The sequence below is a fragment of the Theropithecus gelada genome, chromosome 4 (genome assembly GCF_003255815.1).
Source record: "Theropithecus gelada isolate Dixy chromosome 4, Tgel_1.0, whole genome shotgun sequence".
Lineage (NCBI taxonomy): Eukaryota > Metazoa > Chordata > Mammalia > Primates > Cercopithecidae > Theropithecus > Theropithecus gelada.
This window is the reverse complement of record NC_037671.1, coordinates 36,743,389-36,752,951: the sequence shown is the minus strand read 5'-3', so window position 1 is coordinate 36,752,951 and position 9,563 is coordinate 36,743,389.

Genomic DNA, 9,563 nt, shown 5'->3' with positions numbered 1-9,563 from the left:
AGGAATTGTAGGTAAAATCATAAATCAATACATGGAAGGTGCACATTGGTTCAGCCAAAAGAGCTGGGACATCTTGAAGGAGAGATGAGTTTACAGGTCAGTGTGTCTAGAATTGGTTCCTTCCGGTGGGTTCTTGGTCTCACTGACTTCAAAAATGAGGTCACGGACCTTGGCGGTGAGTATTACAGCTCTTAAAGGTGGCATGGACCCAAAGAGTGAGCAGCAGCAAAATTTATTGTGAAGAGCGAAAGAACAAAGCTTCCACAGCACAGAAGGGGACCCAAGCAGGTTGCTCCTCCTGTGAGGTATGGGGGCTGGTTTGGGGGGGCAGGGGGAGGGCAGCTTTTATTCCCTTATTTGTCCCCACCCATGTCCTACTGATTGGTCCATTTTTCAGCATGCTGATTGGTCCATTTTACAGAGCACTGATTGGTCGATTTTACAGTGTGCTGATTGGCACATTTTACAAACCTCTAGCTAGCCACAGAGCGCTGATTGGTGCATTTTACAATCCTAGCTACAGAGTGCTGATTGGTGCATTTTACAATCCTCTTGTAAGACAGAAAAGTTCTCCAAGTCTGCACTCCACCGAGGAAGTCCAGCTGGCTTCACCTTTCATTAGGTAGATTCAAATATTTTTCTGATTGGCAGTTGGTTGAAAGAATTAAAGCTTTGTCTAAAGACTTGAAGTTAGCAGAAGGAAATGACCGAGTTCAGATAAGGGGAGTGTGGAGGCCAAAGTGGTTTTTTTGTTTTTTTTTTTTAATGTGAAGTCTCACCGTTGCCCAGGCTGGAGTGCAGTGGCATGATCTTGGCTCACTGCAGCCTCTGCCTCCCAGGTTCACGCCATTCTCCTGCCTCAGCCTCCTGTTCACCTGGGATTACAAGCCTGTGCCACCACACCTGGCTAATTTTTGTATTTTTAGGAGAGACATGGTTTCGCCATGTTGGCCAGGCTGGTCTCGAACTCCTGACCTCAGGTGATCCGCCCACCTTGGCCTTCCAAAGTGCTGGGATTTACAGGCGTGAGCCACCGTGCCAGGCCCAAACTTCTTGTTATATCGATGATGCCTCATAGGTAGCCCCTTTCAGAAAGAATAGATGGTAAATCTCTTTTAAGAACTTAAACGTGTCAGATTCGAATTTAATCTCTCATAGGTTCCAGAAAGGCCTAGAAAGGGAAGCCTGGCTGCATTAATGGAGATTCTCTACAGATGAAAATTTCCCCCACAAAAGATGGCTTTGCAGAACTATTTCAAAATATGTCAATGAAATATATTTTGGGGTGAAATATTGTTATTTCCTTTAGGGTCGCTGTTTGTCCCATGATGCTATACCAGAATAAGGTTGTAGTTTGGTATCCTATTGCCCCGAAGAGTCTGTTCTGCCAGTATTAAGTCTTACTTCTCTATTTTCATGTTAATGCTGGTCGGCTGTGCCTAAACTCTAAAAAGGAGGGAGTGTGACCTCCCTTCCGGTCTTGGTCAGGAATTCAGTTTTTCAGGTTTCTCGGGTGCTAGAAGGGGTCTGTTCAGCAGTTCAGTCAGTTGGGGAACTTAGGATTGTATTTTTTATTTACGGTAATAAATCAGTCAACATAAGTAAATGTTTCCCCGAGTTCTGTGAGCTGCTTCAGCAAAGTAATTGCACTCAAAGTTGGGGTTGTGGGAACCCCCCAACTTGAAGCCAGTTAGTCAGAAGTTCCTGAGGCCCAGACTTGCTACTGGTATCTAGGGGAGCGGGGCAGGGGCAGCGTTGGGGACTGAGCTCCAAATCTGTGGAATCTGACACTATCTCCAGGTAGATAGCGTGGGAATTGGCACCCAGTTGGTGTGTGCTGCAGAATTGATCGCTTGCTTGCTGGTGAGGAGAAATCTCCATATATATTGGGGTCATGGAAGTCTTCTACGTTGACTGTTGTATTGATCCAAGAGTGGAAGATAAGCTCAGTTTGAGAGTTTTTCCTGAACACACAGCCATTTTGGAAAACAGTTTGACAGTTTTGTATAAATTTTAACACATACCTCCTATAAAGCCTAGTAATCCCACTCCTAGGTGTTTATTTACCCAAGTGTATTAAAGTAGATGTCCATACAGAAGTCTGTAACCAATGCTTGTAGCAGCTTTATTGGTGATAGCCAAAAACTGATAACAACTCAAATGTCCCTCAAAAGAAGAATGCGTAAACAATTTTGGTATATTCATTCAGCGGAATACTTCCTGGCAATACAAAGGAAGGAAGGCCAGGCACGGTGGCTCACACCTTTAATCCCAGCACTTTGGGAGGCTGAAGCTGGCAGCTCACTCAAAGTCAGGAGTTCAAGGCCAGCTTGGGCAACATGGAGAAAGCCCGTTTCTACTAAAAATGCAAAAATTAGTGAGGTGGGGCAGCGTGCGCCTGTAGCCCCAGCTACTTGAGAGGCTGAGGCAGGAAAATTGCTTGAACCCAGGAGGCGGAGGGTGCAGTGAGCCGAGATCACACCACTGCACTCCAGCTTTGGCAACAGAACGAGACTCCGTCTCAAAAAAAAAAAAAAAAAAAAAGGGAAGGAAATACTGAACAGCGATAAATTTCAAAACCATTAGTGAAAGACGCTATACCCAAAAGAGAATGTAACATGATTTTAGTTATATAAAATTTTAGAAAAGGGAAATCTAATCTATAGCAACAAAAAGCAAATTAGTGGTTGCCTGGGCCCAGGACTAGGGGAAGGGGAGTGGGTATAAAGGGGTACAAGGGAATTTTGGGAGTGATAGAAATGTTCTTGAATCAGGATTGGTGGTTACATGATTGTATACACCTGTCAAGCTCATCAAAATTGTGTCCTTAAAATGGATGGATTTTATTAGATGTAAATTATACCTGAATAAAGTTGTCTTTTTAAATCGGTAAGACTGAAGTATGGTGTCTAGAGAGGCACTCTTGGGTGATGAACCCCGCTGCAAGTGAGTCCTATGAGTCAGGATGGTGGGCTCAGTTGGAGAGAGTCAGAGACTATAACTGGGATGCGGCAGGGAAGGGCTTCTATGAGGGGAGAGTGGGGGGATGCCAAAGTTCTAGTTCTTGGGTGGTGATTACAAGGGTGTCTGCCTTATAAAAGTTTACTAAGATGAATAGGCACGGTGGCTCACACCTGTACTCCCAACACTTTGGAAGACAGAGGGGGCCAGATCACCTGAGGTCAGGCATTCGAGACCAGGCTGGCCAACATAGGGAGACTCCGTCTCTACTAAAAGTACAAAAAATTAACTGATGATGGTGCACGCTTGTAATCCCAGCTATCTGGGAGGCTGAGGCAGGAGAATTGCTTGAACCTGGGAGGCAGAGGTTGCAGTGAGCCAAGATTGTGCCACTCTACTCCAGCCTGAGCAACAGAGTGAGACTCTGTCTCAAAAAAAGAAAAAAAAAGGTGGGGGGGTGCCGGGGGCAGTGGCTCATGCCTGTAATCCCAACACTTTGGGATGCCGAGGAGGGTGGATCACCTGAGGTTGGGAATTTGAGGCCAGCCTGACCAACATGGAGAAACCCCGTCTCTTCTAAAAATACAAAATTAGCTGGGCATGGTGGCGCATGCCTGTAATCCCAGATACTTGGAAGGCTGAGGCAGAAGATTCACTTGAACCTGGGAGGCGGAGGTTGCAGCGAGCCGAGATCGAGCCACTGCACTCCAGTCTGGGCAACAAGAGCAAAACTCTGTCTCAAAAAAAAAAAAAGTTCACTAAGCTATATCTTTGTTTTTTGTAGTTTCTCGTATCTGATTTTAGCTTATAATTAAATGTTTACAAATAAATTTTAGGCTGGGCGCAGTGGCTCATGCCTGTAATCCCAGCACTTTGGGAGGCCGAGGCGGGCAGATCGCCTGAGCTCAAGAGTTCGAGACCAGCCTAGGCAACACAGTGAAACCCTGTCTCTACTAAAGTACAAAAAATGTGCCGGGCATGGCGGCGTGTACCTGTAATCCCAGCTACTTGAGAGGCTGAGGTAGGAGAATCACTTGAACCTGGGAAGTAGAGGTTGCAGTGAGCCAAGATCGCGCCTCTGCACTCCAGCCTGGGCAACAGAGCAAGCCTCTGTCTCCGAAGAAAAAAAAAAAATAACAAAATAATAATAATAATAATAATTGTGGCTGGGCATGGTGGCTCATGTCTGTAATCCCAACATTTGGGAGGCCAAGGCAGGTGGATCACCTGAGGTCAGGAGTTCGAGAGCAGCCTGGCCAACATGGTGAAGTCCCTCTACTAAAAAAATACAAAAAATAAAATTAGCTGGGCGTGGTGGTGGGTGCCTGTAATCCCAGCTACTTGGGAGGCTGAGACAGAATTGCTTGAACCCGGGAGGTGGAGGTTGCAGTGAGCCGAGATAACACCATTGCACTCCAGCCTGGGAGATAATAACAATAATTATTATTATTATATGTCTCAAAAGAAAAGAAAAGACAGTTAAAAAGAATCTAAGAAGTAGGAGAAATGCTCAGAGGTTTATACCTTGAGCATAGACCTTGACAATAACGTGATGGCCTCCAATGTGGACCACCTCCACAGCAGTGTGGATCATCTCCCCAAGAGCGAGGCCTAAAGTGACAGATCCAACAGGCTATAAATAGGTGACATTCCCTGGACTCTGTTTTCACTTTGATACTGGTCATAATCAAATAATTCAGGAAAATAATCACAGCAGCATCAGGAAGGTGAGGTCAGAGGAGCTGCTGCAAACCACAATAGGAAAAGAGGTGGCCCACCGAAGGGGAGGGGACATCTCATGTGGAGGGGAGCAGGTGCCATTTAGAGGAGAAAACAGCCCTTCAGCCCATGGCGTCAAGTGTGTGTATGCGTGTGTGTGTGTGTGTGTGTATGTGTGTGTCCGGGAATGCATCAGTAGCCATCTACCTACATCCGCAAACTCACATATGCCGTGCAAGCTACAGATGAAGATTGCAGCACAGATGGCTCTTTTGAAGGGGTTTCTGGATGAGTGGGAAGAGGTAATGTTCCACAGCATTAGGAAGCTATTTTAGGTGTGGTGCCAGGAGATGCGGGAAGAGGTGAGACCCAGGGTGTCTCTTGAGGAATGTCTGTTTCAGTGTTCTTACAGCCAGTGCATCGCTGTACTGGGGCCATGAACTGGTGTCCTCCGCCCCATCCCCAGAGCCTGGGAAATAGAAAAATCTCCTGGCTGCAGTGCTGGCCACAGAGGGCACTGCTCCTCTAGGTCTCCCTGCACTCCTGCTGTGACACCAGAGATTTTATGAAAGACCCAGGAATCTCAAAAGGCAAGGGACTGCAACTTGAAAATCTTTAGAAACCACAGTTTACTTTTTTCCAACCTGAGGAGACCCCCAGGGTCACTGGGGACCTAAACCCTGGCTTCCCTTGGTGTTCATAGGTTCCTCAGAGTCACGAGTTCACAACTTTGGCTGCTTTAGAAATAGTCATTTAGGCCAGATACGGTGGTTCACACCTATAATCCCACTCTTTGAGGCCGATGTGGGAGGATCACATGAGCCCAGGAGTTCAAGACCAGCCTAGGCAACATAGTGAGACCCACCCCATGCCCCTTGTGTCTCTACACAAGTTTAAAAACTAGCTGGGCATGGTGCACACCTATAGTCCCAGCTATTCAGGTAGCTAAGGTAGGAAGGATCGCTTGAGCCCAGAAGGTCAAGGCTGCAGTGACCTGTGATCACACCACTGCACTCCAGTCAGGCGAAAGAGGGAGACCCTGACTCAGAAAAAGAAAAAGAAAAAGAAAAAGAAAAGGCCGTGCACAGTGGCTCACACTTGTAATCCCAACACTTTGGGAGGTCAAGAAGGGACAGATCACCTGAGGTCAGGAGTTCAAGACCAGCCTGACCAACATATAGTGAAATCCCATCTGTACTAAAAAAAAATACAAAAATTAGCTGGGTGTGGTGGCATATGCCTGTAATCCCAGCTACTTGGGAAGCTGAGGCAGGAGAATCTCTTGAACCCAGGAGGCAGAGGTTGCAGTGAGCCAAGATCACGCCACCACCACACTCCAGCCTGGGCAACAGAGCAAGACTCCATCTCTTAAAAAAAAAAAAAAAAAGAGAGAGAGAGAGAAAGAAAAAAAAGAGAAAACAGCTGCTGCTCAATACCTATGTCCACCAAAAGCCACACATAAGAACATTCTTAGCAGTTTTATTTATAAATAGCTAAACCCTGGAAAAACGTAAATGTCCATCAGCTGGTGAATGGATAAACAAATTATGGTATAGCTTTACGGTAGAACACAGCTCAGCAGCAAAAATTAGCTACCTACATGCATGATCCTCACAGAGAGGGAAGGGCAGATCGCCAGACGCCAGTGCATACTGTGGCCATATCGGTCAGAACGTGCCCTTGGGAATGCAGGTGGGGTGGGCTGTCTGCACAGGGGATTCTTGCGGTATTAGCCATATTCTATATCTTGGTCTGGATGGTAATTAACATGGATTTATACACACACATACATATATGTAAAAATGCATTGAGTTGGCTGGGCATGGTGGCTCACACCTGTAATCCCAGCACCTTGGGAGGCTGAGGTGGGTGGATCACAAGGTCAGGAGATCAAGACCATCCTGGCTAACACGGAGAAACCTCGTCTCTACTAAAAACACGAAAAATTAGCCAGGCGTGGTGGTGGGTGCCTGTAGTCCTAGCTACTCAGGAGGCTGAGGCAGGAGAATGGTGTGAACCTGGGAGGTGGAGGTTGTAGTGAGCCAAGATTGCACCATTGCACTCCAGCCAGGCGACACAGCAAGACTGTGTCTCAAAAAACAAAAAACAACACAACAAAAGTAATTTTTTGGCCGGGCACAGTGGCTTACACCTGTAATCCCAGCAATTTGGGAGGCCAAGGTGGGTGGATCATTTGAGGTCAGGAGTTCAAGACCAGCCTGGCCAACATGATGAAACCTCATGTCTACTAAAAATATAAAAATTAGCCAGCATGGAGGCATATGCCTGTAATCCCAGCTACTTGGGGGGCTAAGGCAGGAGAATCGCTTGAATCCAGGAGGCGGAGGTTGCAGTGAGCTGAGATCGTGCCATTGCACTCCAGCCTGGGTGACAAGAGTGAAAGTCCATCTCATAATAAATAAATGAATGAAAGTAATATCTTTAAAACATACATTGAATCCTGCCATTACTGCTTGAAACCTTTCCACGGCTTTTCGTTGCACTTTGAATAAAATCCTGATGCCTCCCTGAGGTGAGGTCGATGTGCGGTCCAGCTTCACCTTGTTACCATGTCCTAACCATCCTGGCTGCCTTTCAGCTCAAGCTGTTTCCTGCATCGGAGACTTTCAGAGGCCCTGTTCCCCCTTCCCAGTTCTCCCAGTTCTCTGTAGGTTTCAGATCAAACATCACCTCCTCACTCGCCATTACTCTCCATCACCACAGGCTGATCATTTTCTCCATAGCTCCCAGCACATGACAGAAGTATACGTTGCTTGTCATGGGATCCCTGTGTGCTCATGTCCCCAGTCAGCCCCATCATCTGGCCCAGGACTAGGGACCCAGTGCCTAAGTGCGGAATGGAATTTGGCAAACTCCATGAAGCGCTGGCATCTCAGAAGGCTTTGGTAATGGCAGAGATAGCATTATTCACTTCCTTCCTCAGTCAGTCATCATCCCTTGTTTCCTCCACTTGCCATGCGGTTACTGTTAATTTTGAAACATTTATTAACTAACGTGTGAGACATCATGCTAAATGCTGGAAAGGACACTGAGAGAGGGGAAGCCGTGGTTCCTGACGTCAGGGAAGTGCCATCCAGGATGGAGATACCAAGGGAATGCTATCATTCAAGGGTGAGCTGGGCAGTGCTGTGGACCTCCTCCTCACTCCTTATCCTTTCTAGGTGACCTCAGAACCTCACAAGGTCTTAGATGATGCCCTTTCCTCATCTGACCCAGCTGTTCCACAGGACACATTCAGAACCCTTTATCTGAAATTATACTGTGCATTTGCACCAGTGTGTCTCATGGGAACCTCAAATGCAACAAAATCTAAAACTGAATTCATCTCTCATAAACAATTCAGTGGTATTTCAGATAAATAGAAGCATAGCTCATTGGGGAAATGGTGTTGAGATAATGGCTAACCCTTTGGAGGGAAAATGCTTTACATCAGAGAACATTCCAGGAGAATAAAAGATGTAAACATAAAAAATGAATCCAACCGTGCACAGTGGCTCACGCCTGTAATCCCAGCCCTTTGGGAGATCGAGGTGGGAAGATCGATTGAGCTCAGGAGTTCGAGACCAGCCTAGGTAACATGGAGAAACTTTGTCTGTGCTAAAAATACACACACACAAAAAATCAGCTGGGCTTGGTGGTGCATGCCTGTAATCCCAGCTACTTGGGATGCTGAGGCACAATAATTGCTTAAGCTGAGATCATGCCACTGCACTCCAGCCTGGGTGACAGAGTGAGATTCTGTCAAAAAAAAAAGGACTGAGTATTTTTTCAAGTGAGCTGGGGAGCCATTAGCGGGATTTAAGCAGGGAAGTGATATGGTCTGATGTTGCAGCAGGATCGCCATGGCTCTAGGAAGGGAAGAGAACTGGGAGACCATATTTCAGTTGACTGCATCCCAGCGTTGCTGCAGGGAAGTGGGCAGTCACACCTGTCTTTTCTTGCTGGCTGCTTTTAAGATTTTCCCCAAAATCATCCCTCTGGCCAGGTGCAAGGGCTCATGCTTGTAACCCCAGCATTTTGGGAGGCCAAGGCGGAAGGATCACCTAAGGTCGGGAGTTCGAGACCAGCCTGGCCAACATGGTGAAACTCCATCTCTACTAAAAATACAAAAATTAGCCAGGCGTGGTGGCACATGCCTGTAATCCCAGCTACTTGGGAGGCTGAGGCAGGAGAATCACTTGAACCCCAGAGGCGGAGCTTGCAGTGAGTCAAGATTGTGCCACTGCACTCCAGCCTGGGTGACAGAGTGAGACTGTCTCAAAACAACAAACAAACAAAACCTAAGTCCTGTCTCTGGTCACTGAGATAAATGTGTATCTGATTGTCTCCTTTGGAAAGGCTAACCAGAAACTCAAAAGAATGCAACTGTTTGTCTCTCACCTACCTGTGACCTGGAAGCCCCCTCCCTGCTTTGAGTTATCTCACCTTTCTGGACGGAACCAATGTTCATTTTACATATGTTGATTGATATCTCTTGTCTTCCTAAAATGTATAAAACCAAGCTGTGCTCTGACCACCTTGGGCACATGTCATCAGGACCTCCAGAGGCTGCATCGTGGGCCCATCCTCAACCCTGGCAAAATAAACTTTCTAAATTAACAGACCTGTCTCAGACTTTCAGGATTCACATTGTCTTCCAGTAATTCTGGAAAATACTCTGACAGTGTTTCTTCCCTACTTTCTCTATTATTTTCTTGTAGGACTTCACCTAGAAGACTTTCTCACTCTATCCCTCATGTCTCTTCCTTTCTTTCAAATATTCTATTTCTTTAGCTGGGTATGGTGGTGTACACCTGTAGACCAAACTACTCGGGAGGCTGAAGCAGGAGGATGGCTTGAAGGTCGGGGCTGCAGTGAGTCGT